This window comes from Haliotis rufescens, unplaced genomic scaffold, assembly GCF_023055435.1.
Source record: "Haliotis rufescens isolate VD_foot unplaced genomic scaffold, xgHalRufe1.0.p SCAF_128, whole genome shotgun sequence".
NCBI lineage: Eukaryota > Metazoa > Mollusca > Gastropoda > Lepetellida > Haliotidae > Haliotis > Haliotis rufescens.
In genome coordinates this window covers 607,918-634,109 of record NW_025963811.1, presented here as the reverse complement: position 1 = coordinate 634,109, position 26,192 = coordinate 607,918, and the positions used below count along the sequence as shown (strand labels likewise).

The following is a 26,192-nucleotide window of genomic DNA, read 5'->3' as shown; positions in this document are numbered from 1 at the left end:
ACTTACCTGCGTATTATAGAGCATAAGAAGAAGGGCGACACATCCTATTCCAAACACAAATCCGGAAACTGTTGCATTTGGCTTCATTGTATCCAGGAGTCTAAATATCCGCCTGTGGTAAGGATAAAAATGAACATAAATCGATTCGACGTCATATAATTGCCATAGCAACCACCCGGAAATGATCCACATTAGCATTATAAGGTGCATTAATACAGACAAAACTAGTCATGGGGGTTGGAGATACAAACTTGACACCATATCACATGGCTCTATCGTCACTCGGTAAAAACATATAACTGAATCATATTATGTTTGTGCGATTAAGAAACACGCACCGAGGAACATTATTTGAATAATTTCTTTTCCGTTTTAGTCATCTCACACTCCTGTTCGTAACTGTTGGGCATGCGTGCCTCTTCTCAGTACGTATACTACATAAGTGTATTGTCCTGGTATATGAAACTGGTTAAAATGATATACCTTTAAAACACAGAGTACGTTTTAAGCAAATTGTAACACAAATTATACAAGTAACGATTGAGCACATACCTTCAGCGTGAGAGAAGACAGCTGAAGGACTTGTCGAAGTTATCCGTCTAGGCCAGACCGGAATATCTACAGCTAAAAAGCTACACCCTGGCCCCGTAACGGTTTATGCACACAGCAAGCTGCAAAATAATGAATGTGCCTTGAATGAGTGGGCTGATGTTTTGCTAAAATCTGCACGGTAGTATTATTAGTTTGTATGCGAGGCGTCATTGTCGCATATGACAAAAAGAACTGCGATCTCGAAAAGGATTTGAGTAGGGCACTATTCACCTTGCAGACGTCATTGATTCACGTATGGGTATAACCGTCTTAATACCTGGCTATCGAGTCAATGAATTGTCGCTGAGAAATGGAGACACTGACACATAGTGGTGGTGGTGGTCTGTAGGTGGAGACACTGACACATAGTAGTGATGGTGGTCTGTAGGTGGTGACACTGACATGTGGTGGTGATGGTGGTCTGTAGGTGGAGACACTGACATGTAGTAGTGATGGTGGTCTGTAGGTGGTGACACTGACATGTGGTGGTGATGGTGGTCTGTAGGTGGAGACACTGACACATAGTGGTGGTGGTGGTCTGTAGGTGGAGACACTGACATGTGGTGGTGATGGTGGTCTGTAGGTGGAGACACTGACATGTGGTGGTGATGGTGGTCTGTAGGTTGAGACACAGACATGTGGTGGTGGTGGTGGTGGTCTGTAGGTGGAGACACTGACATGTGGTGGTGATGGTGGTCTGTAGGTGGAGACACTGACATGTGGTGGTGATGGTGGTCTGTAGGTGGAGACACTGACATGTGGTGGTGGTGGTGGTCTGTAGATGGAGACACTGACATGTGGTGGTGATGGTGGTCTGTAGGTGGAGACACTCACATGGTGTAGTGATGGTGGTCTGTAGATGGAGACACTGACATGTAGTAGTGATGGTGGTCTGTAGGTTGAGACACTGACATGTGGTGGTGATGGTGGTCTGAAGGTGGAGACACTGACGTGTAGTAGTGATGGTGGTCTGTAGATGGAGACAATGACGTGTAGTAGTGATGGTGGTCTGTAGGTGGAGACACTGACATGGTGTTGTGATGGTGGTCTGTAGGTGGAGACACTGACATGTGGTGGTGATGGTGGTCTGTAGGTGGAGACACTGACATGTGGTGGTGGTGGTGGTCTGTAGGTGGAGACACTGACATGTAGTGGTGGTGGTCTATAGGTGGAGACACTGACATGTAGTAGTGATGGTGGTCTGTAGGTGTAGACACTGACATGGTGTTGTGATGGTGGTCTGTAGGTTGAGACACTGACATGTAGTGGTTGTGGTGGTCTGTAGGTGGAGACACTGACATGTAGTGGTGGTGGTGGTCTGTAGGTGGAGACACTGGCATGTGGTGGTGATGGTGGTCTGTAGGTGGAGACACTGACACATAGTGGTGGTGGTGGTCTGTAGGTGGAGACACTGACACATAGTGGTGGTGGTGGTCTGTAGGTGGAGACACTGACACATAGTGGTGGTGGTGGTCTGTAGGTGGAGACACTGACACATAGTGGTGGTGGTCTGTAGGTGGAGACACTGACACATATTGGTGATGGTGGTCTGAAGGTTGAGACAATGACATGTAGTGATGGTGGTGGTCTTTAGGTGGAGACACTGACATGTCGTAGTGATGGTGGTGGTCTTTAGGTGGAGACACTGACATGTCGTAGTGATGGTGGTGGTCTTTAGGTGGAGACACTGACATGGTGTGCTGATGGTGGTCTGTAGGTGGAGACACTGACACATAGTGATGGTGTTTTGTAGGTGTAGACACTGACATGTAGTAGTGATGGTGGTCTGTAGGTGGAGACACTGACATGGTGTGCTGATTATGGTCTGTAGGTGGAGACACTGACACATAGTGGTGATGGTGGTCTGTAGGTTGAGACACTGACATGTAGTAGTGATGGTGGTCTGTAGGTGGAGACACTGACATGTAGTGGTGGTGGTCTGTAGGTGGAGACACTGACATGTAGTCGTGATGGTGGTCTGTAGGTGGAGACACTCACATGGTGTTGTGATGGTGGTCTGTAGGTGGAGACACTGACATGTAGTAGTGATGGTGGTCTGTAGGTGGAGACACTGACATGTAGTGGTGGTGGTCTGTAGGTGGAGACACTGACATGTAGTGGTTGTGGTGGTCTGTAGGTGGAGACACTGACATGTAGTGGTGGTGGTGGTCTGTAGGTGGAGACACTGGCATGTGGTGGTGATGGTGGTCTGTAGGTGGAGACACTGGCACATAGTGATGGTGGTCTGTAGGTGGAGACACTGACATGTAGTAGTGATGGTGGTCTGTAGGTGGAGACACTGACACGTAGTAGTGATGGTGGTCTGTAGGTTGAGACACTCACATGTAGTAGTGATGGTGGTCTGTAGGTGGAGACATTGACATGTAGTAGTGATGGTGGTCTGTAGGTGGAGACACTGACATGGTGTGCTGATTTTGGTCTGTAGGTGGAGACACTGACACATAGTGGTGGTGGTGGTCTGTAGGTGAAGACACTGACATGTAGTAGTGATGGTGGTCTGTAGGTGGAGACACTGACACGTAGTAGTGATGGTGGTCTGTAGGTTGAGACACTGACATGTAGTAGTGATGGTGGTCTGTAGGTGAAGACATTGACATGTAGTAGTGATGGTGGTCTGTAGGTGGAGACACTGACATGGTGTGCTGATTTTGGTCTGTAGGTGGAGACACTGACACATAGTGGTGGTGGTGGTCTGTAGGTTGAGACACTGACATGTAGTAGTGATGGTGATCTGTAGGTGGAGACACTGACATGTGGTGGTGGTGGTGGTCTGTAGGTGAAGACACTGACATGTAGTAGTGATGGTGTTTTGTAGGTGTAGACACTGACATGTAGTAGTGACGTTGGTCTGTAGGTGGAGACACTGACATGGTGTGGTGATGGTGGTTTGTAGGTGGAGTCACTGACATGTAGTGGTGGTGGTGGTCTGTAGGTGGAGACACTGACATGCAGTAGTGATGGTGGTCTGTAGGTGGAGGCAGTGACACGTAGTAGTGATGGTGGTCTGTAGGTGGAGACACTGACATGTAGTAGTGTTGGTGGTCTGTAGGTGGAGACACTGACGTGTAGTAGTGTTGGTGGTGTGTAGGTGGAGACACTTACATAGTGTGGTGATGCTGGTCTGTAGGTGGAGACACTGACATGGTGTGTTGATGGTGGTCTGTAGGTGGAGACTGACACATAGTGGTACTTGTTGTTACCCTCTCTGGCGCTCGGCAGTAAGGGGCTAAAACAAGGACTGGTCGGCTCAGAGTCAGTATACTGTGTCTGAGTTGGGTATTTATGTTAGACTACGGCATGTTATCTCCCTGTGCTAGCACTATAAATCGGCACAAGCAGCCACACACACACATGCATGCACGTCGCTATCTTCTAATTGTCCACCTGTTATTGAAGCAACCATTTTGGCTGGCGTCGCTTTCTTGTAATATATTTTAATTGCTAGCGATTATGTTCACCAATCCATAACGCTCTTGTTAACGTTTATAATTATTCATTGATTGTATGCCTATGCCGCCAATATGTCGGTGTGCATTGCTGAAAGTCCCTTTGTCTGGCGCTCGGCAGTAAGGGCCTAAGGACTGGTCGGCTCGGAGTCAGTATACTGTGTCTGAGTTGGGTATTCATGTTAGACTGCAGCATAGTATCTCCGGGTGCTATGCCTATGCCGCCAATATGTCGGTGTGCATTGCTGAAAGTCCCTTTGTGTGGCGCATAAGCGTGACTCGTGAAGCGTGAATAGATTTATCGGTGCGTAATCAATTGTTTTGTGAATATGAGGAACTATTACTCCTAACCATTTGACCTGTGCATTCAGTTTTAATATTATTTCCCCGTTGTGTTGATATGCATATTGAAAGGTGTTTTTTTTAATTAAACCATATTATTATTATTTATTGGGTATACTCAAGTCATGTCAAGTCACAGAACATTTACCTCAACACGTGCTACAGTATCCAGACACAACTCTTACCTCAACACGTGCTACAGTATCCTGACACAACACTTACCTCAACACGTCCTGCAGTATCCTGACACAACACTTACCTCAACACGTGCTACAGTACCCTGACACAACACTTAACTCAACATGTGCTACAATATCCTGACACAACACTTACCTCAACACGTGCTACAATATCCTGACACAACACTTACCTCAACATGTCCTACAGTATCCGGACACAACACTTACCTCAACACGTGCTACAATACCCTGACACAACACTTACCTCAACACGTCCTACAGTATCCTGACACAACACTTACCTCAACACGTCCTACAGTATCCTGACACAACACTCACCTCAACACGTGCTACAGTATCCTGACACAACACTTACCTCAACACGTCCTACAGTATCCTGACACAACACTCACCTCAACACGTCCTACAGTATCGCGACACAACACTTCCCTCAACACGTGCTACAGTATCCTGAGAAGAACAGTTATCTCCACACGTGTTACAGTATCCTGACACAACACTCACCTCAACCCGTGCTTCAGTATCCTGACACAACACTTACCTCAACACGTGTTACAGTATCCTGACACAACACTTACCCCAACACGTGTTACAGTATCCTGACACAACACTCACCTCAACACGCCCTTCAGTATTCTGACACAACACTTACCTCAACACGTGTTACAGTATCCTCACACAACACTTACCACAATACGTCCTACAGTATCCTGACACAACACTCACCTCAACACGTCCCCCAGTATCCTGACACAAGATTTACCTCAACACGTGATACAGTATCATGACACAACACTTACCTCAACACGTGCTAAAGTATCCTGACACAAAACTCACCCCAACACGTCCTACAGTATCCTGACACAAGATTTACCTCAACACTTCCTACACTATCCTGACACAACACTTACCTCAACACGCCGTACAATATCCTGACACAACACTTACCTCAACACGTCCTACAGTATCCTGACACAACACTTACCTCAACACGCCGTACAATATCCTGACACAACACTTACCTCAACACTTCCTACACTATCCTGACACAACACTTACCTCAACACGCCGTACAATATCCTGACACAACACTTATCTCAACACGTCCTACAGTATTCTGACACAACACTTACCTCAACACGTCCTACAGTATCCTCACACAACACTTACCTAAACACGTCCTACAGTATCATGACACAACACTCACCTCAACACGTGCTACAGTATCCTGACACAACACTTACCACAACACGTCCTGCAGTATCCTGACACAACACTTACCTCCACACGTGTTACAGTATCCTGACACAACACTTACCTCAACACGTGTTACAGTATCCTGACACAACACTCGCCTCAACATGTCCTACAGTATCCTGACACAACACTCACCTCAACACGTCCCCCAGTATCCTGACACAAGATTTACATCAACACGTGTTACAGTATCCTGACACAACACTTACCTCAACACGTGATACAGTATCATGACACAACACTCATCCCAACACGTCCTACAGTATCCTGACACAAGATTTACCTCAACACTTCCTACACTATCCTGACACAACACTTACCTCAACACGCGGTACAATATCCTGACACAACACTTACCTCAACACGTCCTACAGTATCCTGACACAACACTTACCTCAACACGCCGTACAATATCCTGACACAACACTTACCTCAACACTTCCTACACTATCCTGACACAACACTTACCTCAACACGCCGTACAATATCCTGACACAACACTTATCTCAACACGTCCTACATTATTCTGACACAACACTTACCTCAACACGTCCTACAGTATCCTCACACAACACTTACCTAAACACGTCCTACAGTATCCTGACACAACACTTACCACAACACGTCCTGCAGTATCCTCACACAACACTTACCTCAACACGTCCTACAGTATCCTGACACAACACTTACCACAACACGTCCTGCAGTATCCTGACACAACACTTACCTCCATACGTACTACAGTATCCTGACACAACACTTACCTCAACACGTGCTGCAGTATCCTGACACAACACTAACCTCAACACGTGCTGCAGTATCCTGACACAACACTCACCACAACACGTCCTGCAGTATCCTGACACAACACTTACCTCAACACGTGCTGCAGTATCCTGACACGACACTAACCTCAACACGTCCTACGGTATCCTGACACAACACTTACCACAACACGTCCTGCAGTATCCTGACACAACACTTACCTCAACAGGTCCTACAGTATCCTGACACAACACTTACCTCAACACGTCCTACAGTATCCTGACACAACACTTACCTCAACACGTGTTACAGTATCCTGACACAACACTCACCTCAACACGTCCTACAGTATCCTGACACAATACTTACCTCAACACGTCCTACAGTATCCTGACACAACACTTACCTCAACACGTCCTACAGTATCCTGACACAACACTTACCTCAACACGCCGTACAATATCCTGACACAACACTTACCTCAACACGTCCTACAGTATCCTGACACAACACTTACCTCAACACGCCGTACAATATCCTGACACAACACTTACCTCAACACTTCCTACACTATCCTGACACAACACTTACCTCAACACGCCGTACAATATCCTGACACAACACTTATCTCAACACGTCCTACAGTATTCTGACACAACACTTACCTCAACACGTCCTACAGTATCCTCACACAACACTTACCTAAACACGTCCTACAGTATCATGACACAACACTCACCTCAACACGTGCTACAGTATCCTGACACAACACTTACCACAACACGTCCTGCAGTATCCTGACACAACACTTACCTCCACACGTGTTACAGTATCCTGACACAACACTTACCTCAACACGTGTTACAGTATCCTGACACAACACTCGCCTCAACATGTCCTACAGTATCCTGACACAACACTCACCTCAACACGTCCCCCAGTATCCTGACACAAGATTTACATCAACACGTGTTACAGTATCCTGACACAACACTTACCTCAACACGTGATACAGTATCATGACACAACACTCACCCCAACACGTCCTACAGTATCCTGACACAAGATTTACCTCAACACTTCCTACACTATCCTGACACAACACTTACCTCAACACGCGGTACAATATCCTGACACAACACTTACCTCAACACGTCCTACAGTATCCTGACACAACACTTACCTCAACACGCCGTACAATATCCTGACACAACACTTACCTCAACACTTCCTACACTATCCTGACACAACACTTACCTCAACACGCCGTACAATATCCTGACACAACACTTATCTCAACACGTCCTACATTATTCTGACACAACACTTACCTCAACACGTCCTACAGTATCCTCACACAACACTTACCTAAACACGTCCTACAGTATCCTGACACAACACTTACCACAACACGTCCTGCAGTATCCTCACACAACACTTACCTCAACACGTCCTACAGTATCCTGACACAACACTTACCACAACACGTCCTGCAGTATCCTGACACAACACTTACCTCCATACGTACTACAGTATCCTGACACAACACTTACCTCAACACGTGCTGCAGTATCCTGACACAACACTAACCTCAACACGTGCTGCAGTATCCTGACACAACACTCACCACAACACGTCCTGCAGTATCCTGACACAACACTTACCTCAACACGTGCTGCAGTATCCTGACACGACACTAACCTCAACACGTCCTACGGTATCCTGACACAACACTTACCACAACACGTCCTGCAGTATCCTGACACAACACTTACCTCAACAGGTCCTACAGTATCCTGACACAACACTTACCTCAACACGTCCTACAGTATCCTGACACAACACTTACCTCAACACGTGTTACAGTATCCTGACACAACACTCACCTCAACACGTCCTACAGTATCCTGACACAATACTTACCTCAACACGTCCTACAGTATCCTGACACAACACTTACCTCAACACGTCCTACAGTATCCTGACACAACACTCACCTCAACACGTCCTACAGTATCCTGACACAACATTCACCTCAACACGTCCTACAGTATCCTGACACAACACTTACCTCAACACGTCCTACAGTATCCTGACACAACACGTACCTCAACACGTCCTACAGTATCCTGACACAACACTTACCTCAACACGTGCTGCGGTATCCTGACACAACACTTACCTCAACAAGTCCTACAGTATCCTGACACAACACTTACCTCAACACGTCCTACAGTATCCGGACACAACACTTACCTCAACACGTCCTACAGTATCCGGACACAACATTCACCTCAACACGTCCTACAGTATCCTGACACAACACTTACCTCAACACGTCCTACAGTATCCTGACACAACACTTACCTCAACACGTCCTACAGTATCCTGACACAACACTTACCTCAACACGTCCTGCAGTATCCTGACACAACACTTACCTGAACACGTCCTACAGTATCCTGACACAACACTTACCTCAACACGTCCTACGGTATGGCTGGCTACGGCACTGCACCGCGGGCGTCTCGTCATGCCAGCGTGACCTGCCTGTGTGGTAGTCCCTAATCATTCAAGTCCCTGTTACACTCAGCGATACCACCCGGCCCGACTGCTCACCTCCACACAATGTCTACATACCAGTGCACACCCAGACAACGGAATACTTTTAGCCATAGCATTTGTGGTGTTCTAAATATGATGTAAAATCACTTTCCATTGATGTGCATTCTGCTTTTCATAAACCTATACGAGTTTTGTAAGAATTCAGTTGGCTCTGGAGTAAATCTAGAATTCAGTCACTTCGTTGTGTGATTCCTTTCATTTCGTCCTCGTACACAACATATTTTCGCGACGAGGATGGCGGATTACGGACTTTGTTCACCGTCCCCCTTTCTTGCAACGCCAGGTGAGCCGCCAATTCCGTGGAATAGATAGATTGAGCAATTCATAGTGGCTAGCGGTCTCGCTGACGACAAGACGGTCAGTGAAGATCGCCGGCGTGCTATTTTGATTCACTGTCTGGGAAGTGATCGTGAAGGGCAGCGAATATTTCGTTCTTTGGAAGAAGCTGATAGTTACACCGGTGCGAGAGATGCATTGAAGAAACAGTTCAGTCCTAAAACAAGCGTTATTCTCGAAAGATGGCATTTTCGTCATCGCGACCAGTTGCCAGGGGAGACAACTCGCGACTTCTTAAGGGCATTACGCGAACTCGCCTCCACATGCAACTTTGGGGCTCTGACAAATGAACTTGTTCGTGACCAGCTAATTGAGAAAACTTGCCACCAACAAATTCGTGAAAGAATACTGATGGGACCTGATACATTGACAATAGAAAAAGCTGCAACACTTGCATGTCAGATTGAGGAAGCTATCTCAGAAGCTAAAACTATGCAGAACAAAACAGATGAAAACAATGGGCCACAGTTCTGCAAGTATGAATTCGAACAGTTCCTCACAGGTCTGAGAATACAACACCGGAAGACCTCTCGATACAATCCGCAGAGCAGTGGTGGTATTGAACGCTTCAACAGAGTCATCAAAGAAGGCCTGAAATCAAACATGACAGAAGGGAAGTCAGTCAGAGGCAATCCAAACTACTTTGCTGACCTACAGAAATACGCGTCATGCTCTTACAAAGCAAACACCAGCAGAGCTGATGGTTGGTCGCAACATCAAACTCCCTCTGGACAGACTCAGACCAGTGCCACACAAGTTAGTCGAAATTCCGAATGCCTCTGACATCACTCGCCGACTGGTCAAGTCACAGTTGTACACAGACAGCACACGTTCATCCAAGGTACCAACATTCAAGGCTGGAGATTGGGTTCGCACCAAGCGTCCCATTCATGGACACAAGCTTCAGTCAGCTTTGTCTATACCAAAGCAAGTTGAGAAGCAATTGAACAACGCTTCCTACCGGTTGACTGATGGTACCACTTGGAATGCCAGACGTCTGATTCCATCAAAACAGGAAGTTTGTTTCAGACGGCACTGACTCGTCAACATTCGCGACTTGCAATACAAGTAGACCACAAGCAGAACATCCTGGGACCAAGACTCCAAGACCACAACGTATGATCAGGAGACCTGCCTATCTGGCTGACTATGACTGTTGTGGTTAATTTGTGTTTCCTTATGGGGCCTCCCAAAGGTCGCAGCCCTGTGTAATGGGGCCTTTATGGGGCCTTTACACAGGATGGCGACCTTTGTGCCTCCCGTGTGCGACCATAGAATTTGCCAGGTCGTCGTTGGAAGCTCAAAGGAGGCAGAATTGTTGCCTAGGTCGTTCCAAGGTCGTACACAGGAGGTTGAGACATCGCCATGGACGCCATGGTCGCTGTGAAGTTTTGAACATGTTCAAAACAGTCGCACAAAGGTCGCCGAGGAGGTTGGTTGCTGAAAGGTGGCTCAAAGGAGGCAGAAGTGAGGCACAATCATTGCCGTTGTTGCAGAATGGTCGTCAGGTAATAGATGCGTTCTGCTGAAATATTGTCCCGTAAATCTGGGCGATGCTTCTGCCTCCCTTGTGCCTTCTTTGGGCGACCAACAGCGTGCATTGAACGATGAGTGTGGCGACCGCCGTGCCTCCATTCGGCGACCACAGCAACACTTGAGACACCAAGGCAATGCTTCTGCCTCTTTTCTGCCTCCTTTGAGCTACCTGTAGTGCCTCCTCAGCCTGCCTATAAATGGAGGGCTTGTACCTGCAGTGTTTCATTGTTGTTGCAGACGTTGAACAACTCGAGCAGTTACTGCTGAACGACTGCTGGATCAGTTACATAGAAACATGATTTCCTGGGTTTAGGCGACCATTGAGCGTCCTGGCCAGTTTTTGATCGCGCGAAGGTGGCACAAAGGTCGCAGCCCTGTGTAATGGGGCCTTAAAAAAATTACACAGAGTGTTTGAGTCCGCCATATATCATAAACTTTCCCTGGACTTTCCCCGGGGAGAAGGAAAATATGTGGTGTTTTAAATATAATGTAAAATCACTTTCCATTTATGTGCATTCTCCGTTTCATAAACCTATACGGGTTTTGTAAGAATTCAGTTGGCTCTGGAGTAAATCTAGAATTCAGTCACTTCGTTGTGTAATTCATTTCATTTCGTCCTCGTACACAACAGCATTATTCTCTCGGGTTACGGTTCTTGACATCGACTGCAGGATATGTGGATACATTTACAGCGAAGAACACTTACCACCACGTCTCCCGTGCTCTGCTTCCTTCACACAGTTTGCAAACACCTCACACGAGCCACACACACGCAATACCCACCCGTACCAGCGTGAAAGCCTCGCCATGAAGTAAATAGGTATTGTGCAATACATTCATGTCAGGGCTAAACACATCCGCTTTTCGCTCGACTGGCTGGTAGGTGGACTTCGGGCTATCGATCGGTTGTTAACGTCTGGGTTTTAAATGTGAGATGACATGTATTTTCAAAGGACTTCGCAGCCTGCAAAAGTTCACTTTACATTTCCTTGTTATTCAACAGTCGTAAAGTGGCCCGAGTGAGGAAAGAATCAAAACCGCTGTTATCGTTTGAATATAATGTCCGTTTGTCGTTATACAGACGTCAAGCAATGTCAGCGACTCTAGACAAAATAAACAAGCTAGTGATATAAAATGACATTAGTGTCGTGGTGGGCGAAGATAATCAGCAGTCCTCAACTAAGATTTAGAGAATAACCTGCGAGCTATTAGGAATTATTATGGAAATTGTTGCCCCTAGGGAATTCGTTTTTAACATTATTTCACGAGATAGATAATCAATAATTCCGACATGCGAGTAGGTTGTCCTGCATACTACCCTTAGTCGGGTTTTTTCAAAGATTAAAAAGTTTCGGTGTCTCAAGTGGAGACATCAACTCACTCAGCGTCAGATAAAGTGCAGATACTTGTGATCACCAGTGTGCTAGTTTTGTAATTGAGTAACCTTCCGATAGTTACATTTCAAAACCTACAAGAAATAACGCAAGGAATCAGTGTAGATTTAATTATTTACTTCTTAAAAAGGCGAAAATAGCTACATTTACGATGAATCTAATTTCCAGACGTCGTTTAGTAATTTGATTTTGACTTACATGACATATAATCAAACAGAGAGAAAATCCTTCTGAATCTAAAACTGTGGAGTGTTTGATGCACACCAGTGGGTAAAACAACATAGACTCACTCACTCACACAATACACAGGCCTGCTCATGGTAGTGTGCACCGAACAGAGCATTCATCCTATGTTGTATATGCTATAACAATATATCCATACCTTCCCCCTTTTCTCTTCAATGCATGCATTTAGCCTTTTTCATGTGGAGAGTTGCGTCCCTTATTCGTTCTAGGATCCGATGATTGTGAGTTTGAATCCCAGATTCGCTCTGATTATGATCTTGTTTTGTCATATCCGTGAGCGCTCGAGAGTTTAATCTATGGGTCACTGTGTCACTCCGGGCTTTAGACCGCCTCCGTGGTCTAGTGGCGATGATAGATAGACAGATATTCTTTAATTATTTCCTCCAGATATTGAAGATACATATCATATAATAGTAGTACAATTTAACAATATTATGAGAAATGATAAATACAAAATGCATGACAATCAAGCATTCTTATAACTGTTTTGTAACAGATACAGCCATTTCCTACATTATCTTGACACAATAACCACAAGGTCACCCCATAGACTTTGGGACTAAGCGCTAACACACTCAGGCATACCGCCAAGTAGTACAGACAGGATTATATCATCGTCCTCACTACATAGTCTTGCAAGTGTAGAGACATCTATCACATCACAAATGATTTCAAATAATTCATTTCTGTCATTCATATTCAATGTACAATACAAAAAGACATTCTTAATAATATCATGAGCTACAATTCTACATCGATATTCCCTAGATTCTATATTTAGGCATCCCAGCCGTACAAGATGAGACAGGTTTGAAACTGTTCAGGACGTTCAAGTGCAAGCAGCCAGATATGTTCTTTATCATTACGTAGCGAAACATATCTATTTAAGTTAAGTCTAGATAGCAGCTTAGAGCATACAGCTTCCTGGTCTGCAAAAATAATCCTTTCCTTAACAATATCAGACCATGCCTTTTTACTTGGGAAGCTACATTTAATTAAATAATCTTCAATTTCTGCATAGAGATTGTATATTTTGACGAGTCTATATATGTTATATACAGGTGACAAAGCACATCGTTTTCTGAGATTATCCAACGCTATTTCGTATCTAAACTGCCCAAGGCGAGTAATGAATACCTTTTTAAAAACATAGCTGTAACTGGACCAGCACAGTTTTCCAAGTAGTAACAGTGACTGTTTGTCAATAAAGGATTGGAGAGATATGCGAAGCGTCCGCCCAGTGAGCGGAAGGTTCGGGAGTCGATTTCCGGTCGCGTCATACCAAAAGACGTCAAAAGATGGTACTTGTTGTTACCCTGTCTGGCGCTCGGCATTAAGGGGCTAAAACAAGGACTGGTCGGCTCGGAGTCAGTATACTGTGTCTGAGTTGGGTATTCATGTTAGACTGCGGCATAGTATCTCCGTGTGCTAGCACTATAAATCGGCATCAGTCCGGACAAGTACAAGCAGCCACACACACACGCATGCATGCACGTCGCTATCTTCTTATTGTCCACCTGTTATTGAAGCAACCGTTTTGGCTGTCATCGATTCCTTGTAAAATATATTATAATTGCTAGCGATTATGTTCACCAATCCATAACGCTCTTGTTAACGTTTATAATTATTCATTGATTGTATGCCTATGCCGCCAATATATCGGTGTGCATTGCTGAAAGTCCCTTTGTCTGGCGCATAAGCGTGACTTAGGTGAATAGATTTATCGGTGCGTACTCAATTGTTTTGTGAATATGAGGAACTATTACTCCTAACCATTGGACCTGTGCATTCAGTTGTAATATTATTTCCCCTTTGTGTTGATATGCATATTAAAAGGATGTTTTTTTAATTAAACCATATTATTATTTATTGGGTATAGTCATGTAGACACGAACACCATCACATGGGCAAACATGCAACCCATACGCACATGCACATACATACATTGATACACACAGACGCACATTCAAAGAAACGCACAGAGACACGGAAACGCACACACATACCTAGATGTGTGATTGAGTGAATATTGTTTTACGACGCATTTAGCAATATTCCAGCAATATCACGATGAGGGGCACCAGAAATGGGCTTCGCGCATTGTACACATGGGGAATCGAACCTGAGCCTTCGGCTTGACGAGAAAACGCTTTAATCAGTAGGCTACCCCACTGCCCCCAACCTACACTGGGACACAAACATATAAACACACATACACTCTTCAAAAAAAGAAACGCACAGGTAGATTTGTAGTAAATGTATTGAACCTAATAAAGCCGATATATTTAAATTCAATGTCATAGATACAAATACGAACTTTTGGTGCTCGATAGTCACGTGTTGTCGTTGTGCAGTGGCATTGAAAACTGTTCATTGTCATGTCACTTAAGGCCACAAGGTTGCGCTGAACTTTGTATCTCGTGTGACCGCCCCGGGCAGTAATCACGGCTCTGCATCTCTTCGGCACTGACTGGATAAGTGTACGAATTTTGTCCTGCGGAATTCTGCGCCATTCTGCTTGTGACGCGTTGGCCAGTTGTGGGAGTGTCTGCGGCGTGTTCTGACGTTGACGTACACATCGATCGATTTCATCCAAGAGGTGCTCGACTGGGTTGAGATCTCGAGATCTCGACGACTGGGGCAAAACGTTAATGTTGGCATTATGAAGGTAGTCTACCGTGACACGGGATGTGTGCGGTGGAGCGTTGTCCTGTTGAAACAGCTCCCTCTGGCGGTCAATGATTGGAAGCAGGTGAGGTTGAAAAATTTGATTCAAAGAGCGATTTGCTGTCACATTTCCCTGAACCCCAACCAAGTCAGATCTCGTGGTGTAGGATATGGCCCCCAACACCATGACACTACCGCCACCGAATTTGTCGAATTCACGTACACAATGTTGGGCAAAACGCTAACTTCGACGATGATAAACACATTGTCTTCCATCTCGGAAGAGGAAAGCGTAATTCATCGCTAAACCACACTCGTCTCCAGTTTCTCAAATCCCAAGGCTGTAAGGTACAATAGCACCAACGCAAGCGTCGCTGTCGATGGATCTGTTGCAAAACAGGGACGATAACTGGTCTTCTGGGTCGGATTCCAGCCTAGCGAAGATGGTTCCTGACTGTGTGGTCCGATATCCTCCTCAAACCAGGGATGCGTCATGCAGTGTCAGTAGCTGTGGCGTTGCGATGACGTAGGTTGAAATGTCGAATGTAGCGATCCTGTGCAGGGGTGGTAAGTCTTGGTTGGCCGGTTCTCGGACGGTCTGCAGTGGAATTGAACTGTGTGTCTCGGTCACAAAAGGCGGCAAATGGTGCTGTGGTGGACGTTGAACTGGTGTGCAACAGTGTTGTAAAAAAATGTTGACAATTAAATGACACATTATTGGCTTATGCTTGCCTTTTTATAGCCACTACCACGAGTTACGAATGCCATAACTTGCACGTGTATCTTGCTTTACTGTTTTCCTCCATGACATTTTTGAAGGAGTGTGAAAACAATCAGACATTGCAAATCGTCAATGGCTGTGTTTTGACGTACCGTTTGTCGAATATCAGGCCAACAACATTTTCCAATAACATATATAATATTTATATACCGGAGTTTTTGTGTAGTCAGGTTCAATGAACTACATACTACCTGTGCGGGTTTTTTTTCAGAGTGTATATCGAATAGTTGTTAAATACATTTCTGGTATTATTTCCATCTTAAACATGGAATAGTCATGTAACGATTTTGAACATCAGCTGACCAGCCTAAATATCTTCACATCGTTGTCTAAACATTGTTAAGAATTTTATTTCCAAAATCCTCGGATATTCTGAGGCCCAACTGAGGCCCAGTTTATATCCCCCAAGTCATCAAGGCGCTTAAGCATGTAATAACATCGTCTAGAATACCGTGTGTCTGGCTGTCTGAGCAAACGTATTCAGTATGAGTTAACTCTTCATTGACAGTTTACATATATCGGGTGTCTTTCGCATTCTGCCAAAAGTTTGGTGAATTTCGTATGATTAAAGGTGGGGGGGGGGGACCGGAAGAGTTAGTGTGTTTTTGAGTGTTTATAGATTTAGGATTTTCGTTTTATTTGCAGATTGTTTGATTATTTTAGATGAGTCCGAGTAGACCTGTATTGATTAGGTATATGACTAGTGCCTTATGGGTTTGTAAGTTGTTTAATGGGTTTAGAAGAGTTGGTTGTGTCAACTGGTTATTGTGGTTTAGTGTAGTTTTGAGTGTTGTTCTATGTTGTTGGTAATGTGTGCAGTGTAGTAATACGTATTCGGGGGTTTCTGTTAGGTTACAATGTGGGCATTTACCAGTTTGATGTTTTCCAATAAGGTGTAGGCATGCGTTTTATTAGTGTGGCCTGTTTGAAGTCTGGTTATTGCCCTATCAATTCTCTTGGTTCTGTGATAGATTATTGTTTTTTTTAGTGGCTTTTGTAGCAAGTGTTTTAATTTGCTGTTTGATTACAACAGCCCTGTGTAGGGCCGTTGCATACCCATTAGTTCTGCCGTGGAGATTGATTGGTTATTGGGGAACCTGTAGAATTTGGTTTCTCGTGTATGTTTGTGCGTGTGGGTGCCGAAACCTGTACGTTTTGTGTCCTGGTCAGAGGACCCGTCTGTGTAGATGTGACACCGATCTCGTCTTTTTTCGTATATGTATGCTGGTGTCGTGGATTTGGCGGTATTTGGGTCAATTTCGTTTTTTAGTTTAGTGGAGAGAGTTATGTCTATATTTGGGGTTTTGAGTTTGGGTATGAAGGAATTATTTGGTGATTGTTTTAGTTTTAAATCCTTTTGATTGTGTGTGTTTACGTAGTTAACGATACGCTGAGAGATGGGAACTAACACAAGACCAAGGAGCGACCATTCCAATTTGGAATGAACGTTGGATTGCTTTGGAAAGATCGCTCATTCCAACCTTTCAAAACTGGATTGGCAACATTTCCAAACATATCTCCAACACAGGAAATATTTGAGACGATTTATAATGACTTGGAATTGTTTGGAATTGTTTGGAATTGTTTGGAAGTATGTTTAGAAGGAACAAGTTAAAATATGTTTTATTAGTAATTTGAACGATAAAAAGTCTATGAATTATCTATTGAGTTTAAACTATATATAATAAATAATAAACTTATCTCAAACATTCACTACTTGTCTGTCTAGCGAGGGGCTTTTACAGTCGCATTCTCCCTAAGGTGAGAGAGACCCGCACTTGACTCGACAAAACAATAATAGGTCTCAAGATTAAGTTTTCGGCTGGATGGTTATCTCCCAAAACCTCTACATCCCATTTCCCCTACAACCCAGTCCCCTACAATTAGTTAAAACAACACGCGGCATTTACCTGTCTGGCATTATGAACTCACCTAAAGGAGAGATTAAGGTCTGGAGTAGAGGTAGTGGAAATGAAAGGGGTAGAGCTTTAGGGGATTAGGGGACTTCAAGGCAAGTTTTTTTTAAAAAGAATTAATGTAAGTGTAATGAAAGATGCCTGTATGATGAGAAGACAATTTTTAAGAATTACAAAATAACAATAGGAAGAAACAATTATTACACTGAGAAACTGATTTGAGACGATTTGCAGTGGAGATGGCTAGGTTTAGTATATAGATACTTGAAACTGACTAACATGAAAAAAAATAGGACCCAAAGGTCAGATAATAAACCACATTCAGGACTTCCTAAACAATCGTAAAATAACCGTGGGTATAGACCAAACTCTATCGGACCAATGTCCCCTAGAAAATGGCACTCAACAGGGCAGTATCCTCAGCCCCACCCTCTTCAATATAATGATAAACGATCTATTCGAGGGCCTATCCCCTAAAGTAAACACATCAAAATTCGCGGATGATGGTGCCATCTGGATCCGCACTAAAAGCATGAAAATGGCCCAAAATTAACTCCAAAAATCTCTTAATAAAATACAACAATGGGCTGACAAATGGGGCTTCTCCCTTAACTCAGAAAAAACAACAGGAATAGTATTCAAACATAAAAACATGAAACCTGCCTCCCCAATCCTCCAGCTAAACAATCAAACAATCAAATTTCAAAAACAAACCAAATTCTTAGGACTTATTTTCGATGAACTTCTCACCTGGGATGCTCACATCCAAAACCTAACAACTAAATGCAGTAAAGACCTAAACACCCCAAGATGCCTAACTGACTCTAACTGGGGAGCCTCCAAAGATACCCTCCTCTCTCTCTACATATCACTAATAAGATCAAAGCTAGACTACGGCTGCGCCATATACAACAGCCTAAACAACTCTCTATCTAAAAAACTTGACTCAATACAATATCAGGCTCTCAAACTAATTACACGCACCCAACATGGCACCTCCTACACCTCACTTCAGGCCTTAACAGGAGAAATGCCACTAAGTCTACGCAGGGTACAGCTTAGCTTAAATATCTGGGCCGCGTCCCAATCAAACCCTCTCATCCAAAACTTAATAAACCAAAACATCAGCCCCAAAAACCAAGCTCTAGCTCGTAAACACCCTTACTTACCCCAATATCCCAAAGAATAACAAACTACCTAAATGAACACCAAATTAAAAATCTTAAACAAAACTGCAAACAATCAAATATCTTCACCCCTAAACTTAAAATACCCAAAATAGACACAACACTAGCTAGCCAAATAAATAAACAAACCGACCCAAACATAGCTAAAACTACCACACTAGCATACATACATGAAATTGGCCAAATTGGTGTCACATTTACACAGACGGATCCTCAGATCCGACCTCCAAAGACACAGGTTTCGGAGTCCATACCACACAACCGACTAAAGCCACACAATCCTTCCGACTCCCAAACAACCAATCAATATTCACGGCAGAACTAATGGGCATGGCCTCAGCCCTTCATAATCAACAATCTAAAAAACAACAAAAAATCCTAATTCTTACCGACTCGCTCAGTGGACTACAAGCCCTCCAAAATAAAAACACCAAAAACCGCCCTGAACTAATAAATCAGATACTAAAAAGCTCAAACGATTTAACTAAGGCAGGCAAACAAATAGTATTCATTTGGATCCCCGCCAAAGTAGGAATATACGGCAATGAAAACGCCGATAAAGCAACTAAACTATCCCTTAAAATCCCAGAAATAAGCTTAAACCTACCCATCTCCAAATCAGAAATTAAAAGTGTTAACAACCAAAAAATCACCAAAAAATGGCATAACCTATATCAAAACTCAAATAGCCAAATCAAAAAGGTTCTAAAAAAAAACCTAACCAAACCAAAAATTCTACATCCGTCAAAATTACTAAACTCCAAACAGGACATACCAACCTAAATAACCACCTCAAAATAATAAGAAAACGCGCAACAGGAACCTGCCCACATTGCAAACAACAAGAAACCCCAGAACACGCACTCATACACTGCACCCACTACCTAACACACCGAACTACACTACAAACCACCCTAAATCTAAATAAGGCTCTTACTCTAGAAGCAATCCTAAACCCACAAAAAAACTAGAAAAATTCAAAGCCTTAGGCGTATACTTAATCAAAACAGGACTAATAAATCGCATTTAAAACCCCCATAAACTACCAAAACCAGACCACATAATCAAACTAACAAACTTCCATACTCAGGTCCCTTAGTTCGTCCCCCAAACCCTCTTGGCATTTTTTCCAAATTTTCCAAAATTCTATATAAGCAACCACTAAAACACCCCTACTGGATTGCCAAACAACTTTTTCCCCTTTTCGGAAACACATTAAAGTAAGTAGCTAACATGACATCAACATGGCTGGTCTTCGCAATGTTGAGTTTGTTATGTCACAGAAAGGAAAGCCCCAAGTCATATTTGACGGTTATCTTCACACTAAGAACGTCGAGAGACTGACTTGCGTACACTGGAAGTGTGTCAAGTCCACATGTAGAGGAAGACTCATGACAGTAGGAACCGTGATGGGGAATGCTACAGAGCATAACCATTCCCCTGCGGATAGCCAGAAGGTCCGGTTTATGAGCACCCTGAGGAAGAGAGCGAGAGAAGAGTCAATCCCGATGCACACCCTCTACAATGACGAACTCTCAAACTTGAACAACGACGAGACAGGAATGATGTCACTACCTGGGTCGACCACGAAGCACGACTCCCCCTACCACTGTGGAACCATCACGGTACAACAGGTCCCAGGACGAACAACAACCTGGAAGGCTTTCATAACCGACTCAACCGAGGTCTCCCTCACCGACATCCCTCACCGATGGCAGCTGCCATTTAATTATAAAACAGACAGTCGTCTAGACGGCTTACATGTAAGTGCGCCGACATGTGCCTAAGATCATAAAATGGACTATCTTTGGTAACATCTAATTAGTGGGGAAAGGGCTTCACTTTGAGCACCAAGTTTTCTTTACAAACCGCGATCTGAGACACTATAAAGTGGTATATAGGTAGATATTATATCATTTTCTCTTGAAACATCTATAAGATGTACAGCTACATGTATTTACCAAAAGAAAGAATCTACGTTTTTACTTCATTAAATAAACATACACTCATTCAACATCTCCAACAGTTTTGTCCATGTTGAGATCCACTGAAATGGTTAGTTCATTTGTTACATTTATATAGAACAGAACGATATTTGTGATTAAATTTGATTGTGGATACATTTACCTTGGCTATATTTTAAAATTCAACAATAGCTTGCGTGTGGTTTGTTTGGAAGCATAAAATCAACTATTGTTTTTAAAGGAAGAGGTGTTTGAATAAAAAATTATTTGTGTGTTCACAAACCCCTATCATGTAATTATATTTTCTTGAATAAAATGTTGTTTGCATGTAAAATAAATGTCCCTGTTCACCTATGTAGAAAGTCAATACGCGACTATGTAACAGACTATGTATTATAGATCCATAGTAATACGATTGCATAGATGAATAATTCAGAATACAACAGGTGTAAGGTGTGGCTAGTTGAAATGTAATCTCGATGATAAATTGAAATGCATTTCGCAGGTACTAATCAATAAACATTGAGACAGAAAAACAAGTGAAGGATATCGATTGGGTTGAGTTTTAGTTTTGCGAAAAAGGTTCGTGGTTTCTTTTGATGAAACTAAGTTTGACAATGTTGCAAATGATCACTTTCTTTGACTTCATTACGGCTTCCTCAACCTGTTAAAGCTGTCACAGTGGCAAAATCAAACTTCGATATCATGGTACACAGTTCTATTGTAAAGTCTGATTGGCAGTTCGAGATGGCGCTATGTAGTTTTATCTCGAATTTGAAATAAACGGTTAAATTTATATGTTTTGTTTGTTTGTTTTTTTATTTAACGCCACACTCAGCAATATGCCAGCTATATGACGGAGGTCATGCACATAATCAAGTCTGGACCTGACAATCCAGTGATTGACATCACGAGCATCAATCCACACAATTGGGATAAGATGACATGCATCCAATCAACCAAGTCAGCGAGCCTGACAACCAACCCGATCCCGTTAGTCGCCTCTAATGACAACCACAGTCACCTTTTAATACAAGCATTGGTTGCTGAAGATCTGTTCTAACCCTTATCTTCACAGGTCCAAATCTATATGTATTTTTATGTGAGGCGGTCGTGATCGGAGAATAGGTTCAAGAGGTCGGTACACACATTCGTGGTAAATATCTCTCATGTTGTGGATGATAGGGATTTTGTCATGTTTTGAAGAAATATCATCACTGTCATGCTTTTGATGGTACACAAAACCTAAGCTTTACCTCGAACATGCTAGTTCCGGTCACAAAATATATGCTTTACCTTTTACTGATTTTTGTATTAATAACATTACAACGTTTCTCAAGGTTACAGACTCCAAGGATTCATTAAAGTGCATTTTAAGCACCTAATATTGCCAACTAACACCCTGATCGCAAAACTCCTAACGGTTTTTACTAAAAATAGATACGAAAATGTTTGCTGAACCCGAGATTTGAATGACAAATACGTACTTTCTTGTGTTCTCATACATAAAACAGCAGTTAAAACATGATCTATCATGGCTTAATGTGGAATGTGGCTTAATGAGGATTGTAAACTGTCCATATTATTCCAAATTGTATGCATACACATGTGTCAAGTCTTTATTTAGTTTTGTGTCTCTACCCGCTAACATATGTGGCAAGATACACCTTCCAGGATAGTGGACGATGTGGACACTGACGTAAATTTCTACAACATGCCTAAACATTCCCAAACAGACAGAATCATATGCTTTCTGAAAGTCAATCCAGCACATCGTTGTTGTCGTTGTCGTTTTTGTCGTCTACGTCATCATTATCCTTCAAGGATAGTGGACGGAATGGACACTGGAATATTTCGAATATTTGGAAATGTGTGCATTTTAATTAATATAAACACTATTTTAAGCATCAGGAAACGGGATTTTTCTTGTCATGAATGGCGAGTATAACAACTTGGGAAGCTAGCTTGACATTTCGTTAGTACGGTCCTCATACTGTCTTTGCCTTGTTTCTCCTGAATCTCATTAGTTTCAAAAGAAACAGATAAATCGGTCATACAATGGTTTCATCGGATTTATCAAAAAGGACCATATCAGGTTTGTTCGCTTGGATACGTCTGACTCTGTACGTGGGCGTATTCCAAAGAAGTTTATATGTAATTATCATTTCACCCGACGCCCTCTGCATATTCTGGGTCGTACCATTGATGGTCTCGGAGTCAAAACCACACATTACGGTAACAAGAGGATCGAACCATGCCAAAGATACTGTGTTTGTGTCAAGCTGGACATCAACTTTGACACAAAATCACACATTGACGTTTTCGAGTGGCAAGTGACTGGTTCTGGGTTGATTTGAGATGGCACTTCGCTTGATTGACACTCATTTCTGTACCGTCCAGCACCATCAACAAAATAAACATTAACATTGATATTCAGTACTGCACCAGTGGGTCGTTTAGGGAATCCATTGAATGACTTGTTTTCAGTCTTGACATGCTCCACAAGAAGATCTTCAGATAAATAAATATGTGCAATAGTGCACGATTAAATTCAATCATGAAAGGCCTCCTTGTTAATCACACCATAGACGTTAAAATATGGTGATCATCCTCATCATAAACAACTATCATCATCATTATCATTATAATGTTTATGTTCCCATCACAGTACATCGTATTTAAAGAAAACAAGGTATAGTTATAAACACATTTGATGATACATCAGTGAGTTTAAGTTGATTTTGATTTTGGGCAACAGGTAGAGCCCTCTCACATAGAAATTCATGGAAATGAAAAAAAGCAGACACACTGGCGAAGCTAGCTCCAGAGAAAGTGGAGATACAGCCTATTCCCTTTAGTAAACTAGAGATAAAAATGAAAATCAAAGCCTCCATAGCCCAAAGATTGCAAGCCCACGGGGATGCAAGTAAAATCGACTGTATACAAAATTCAACCCAAGATCCACCAAAAGCCATACTCGTACTCAAATGAAAGGAAAGTTGAAATTGCCATCTCACGCCTCGGACTCGGTCCCCAAAAGCACTATGACAAGGTATGTCCATCTTGCAATCAACCTGAATCAATTGCTCACGTGTTACTAGAATGTCACAACCATGCCCCAGCCCGGGCTCTGCTAAAAGAAAGAATTGCTAAATTGCTAAAACAATCCGCTATCTGTCATAGATCTCCTTAAATCACCCGTTGATTTTGACAGCCCGGGCCAAGTCGGACCCATCACAAGCCTAACACTTCAGATAGAGACTATGTTGAGAATGTAGATGGGAAAGGGCTTCACTTTGAGCACCTTGTTTTCTTTAAATACAGCGAACTAAGACACTTTAAAGTGGTATATAGGTAGAAATTATACTCGTTTATAGATGTGAATACATTTGAATATACATCTGTGAGGTTTAAGTTGATTTTGACAGCCCGGGCCAAGTCGGACCAAACACTTCTAACAGAGATTCTCTTAAGAAAATACGGTAAAAGTGTTTGACTTTAACGGTTCAGTTTTCTTTAAATACGATGTACTGAGACGCTATAAAGTGGTACATAGGTAGATGTTATACTCGTTTATAGATGTGAATACATTTGAATATACATCTGTGAGGTTTAAGTTGATTTTGACAGCCCGGGCCAAGTCGGACCCAACACTTCTAACAGAGATTTCTTAAGAAAATACAGTAAAAGTGTTTGACTTTAACTTATTTACTTACTTACTTTGGAGATGCGCTTTCCGACTGATGCGTATTTCGCACACGGGCACGGACAGGCTATATAATGTGTTTCAGAAAGGGGCGAAAGTGGTGTGTGCAACCCAAGAGGGGGCTTTAGGGATTGCTTAAATAGAATTTGGGAATATCGAGATTTGGAATAGATGCCGATGGGGCAGGAGAACTAAGGGAGCTGGGTCTTTAACGGACCAGTTTTCTTTAAATACGGTGTACTGTGACATTATAAAGTGGTACATAGGTAGATATAATTATTATTAGGTATTATAATACTAGTCTATCAATGTAAACACATTTGATGATGCATCTGTCTCTTTAAAGTTGATTGTGACATCCCGGGCCATGTCGGACCCAACACAAGCCAAACACTTTTAATAGAGACTATGTTGAGAATGTAGAGGGAAAGGGGCTTCACTTTGAGCACCTTGTTTTCTTTAGATACGATGTACTGTGACATTATAAAGTGGTATACAGGTAGATATAATACTAATCTATAGATGTAAACATATTTGATGATAGATTTGTGTGTTTAAAGATGATTTTGACAGCCCGGGCCAAGTCGGACCCAACACAGGCAAAACACTTCTGATAGAGACTATGTTGAGTATGTAGAGGGAAAAAGGCTCCACTTTAAGCACCTTGTTTTATTAACTACGGAAATCTGAGACAATAAAGTGGTATAAAATTAGATATAATACTAGTCTTTAGATATAAAGAATGTTTAGTAACTTTAGAAGTGCTAGGACAGTTATTAACACGTGTCGTGTCAGCCCTATGACATTCGCAAATATCCACTTCCAGAAAACATCCAGTATTGGTTTAACATGAATTAGTAAAGGTTAATTAGGTTACTTACTTAGTTTGGAGATTTAACGTGCGCTTTCCGACTGATGCGTACAGTCCAGTTGCAGTTTGTACTTCAAGCCAGCACAGAGCATTGACTGTTAGCCAGCCAAGGAGAACTCCACCATCGGTAATCATCACGTTATCCTTTAGTAGTATAGGTAATGGGGGTTCTGGACCACTTCCACTGGAGCCAGATTTATATACCTATACTGCCACTACAGATGGATTTTTTTTTTGCCAAAATGATGATGCGATTCAACGTTAGTCATAAGTCATATTAAAAGAAACATCAATATTAATTATTAATGAATAAAGGATATTGGAAAGGTATAGGAGCAATA

General features: G+C 42.8%; 1 long non-coding RNA gene across 5 annotated transcripts; it reads right to left on the bottom strand.

Moving 5' to 3' along the window:
* LOC125378576 lies at nt 1-25,890 on the bottom strand. 5 transcript variants are annotated; one of them, XR_007220307.1, is made up of 3 exons: nt 25,862-25,890; nt 553-671; nt 1-112 (listed from the first exon to the last, which is right to left on the bottom strand). It is a non-coding gene; the product is annotated as an uncharacterized LOC125378576 (long non-coding RNA). The 5 variants fall into 5 exon arrangements; XR_007220306.1 differs by lacking the exon at nt 25,862-25,890 and adding an exon at nt 11,903-12,004; XR_007220303.1 differs by lacking the exon at nt 25,862-25,890 and adding an exon at nt 11,826-11,941.
* Between the last annotated feature and the right edge of the window lie 302 nt (nt 25,891-26,192).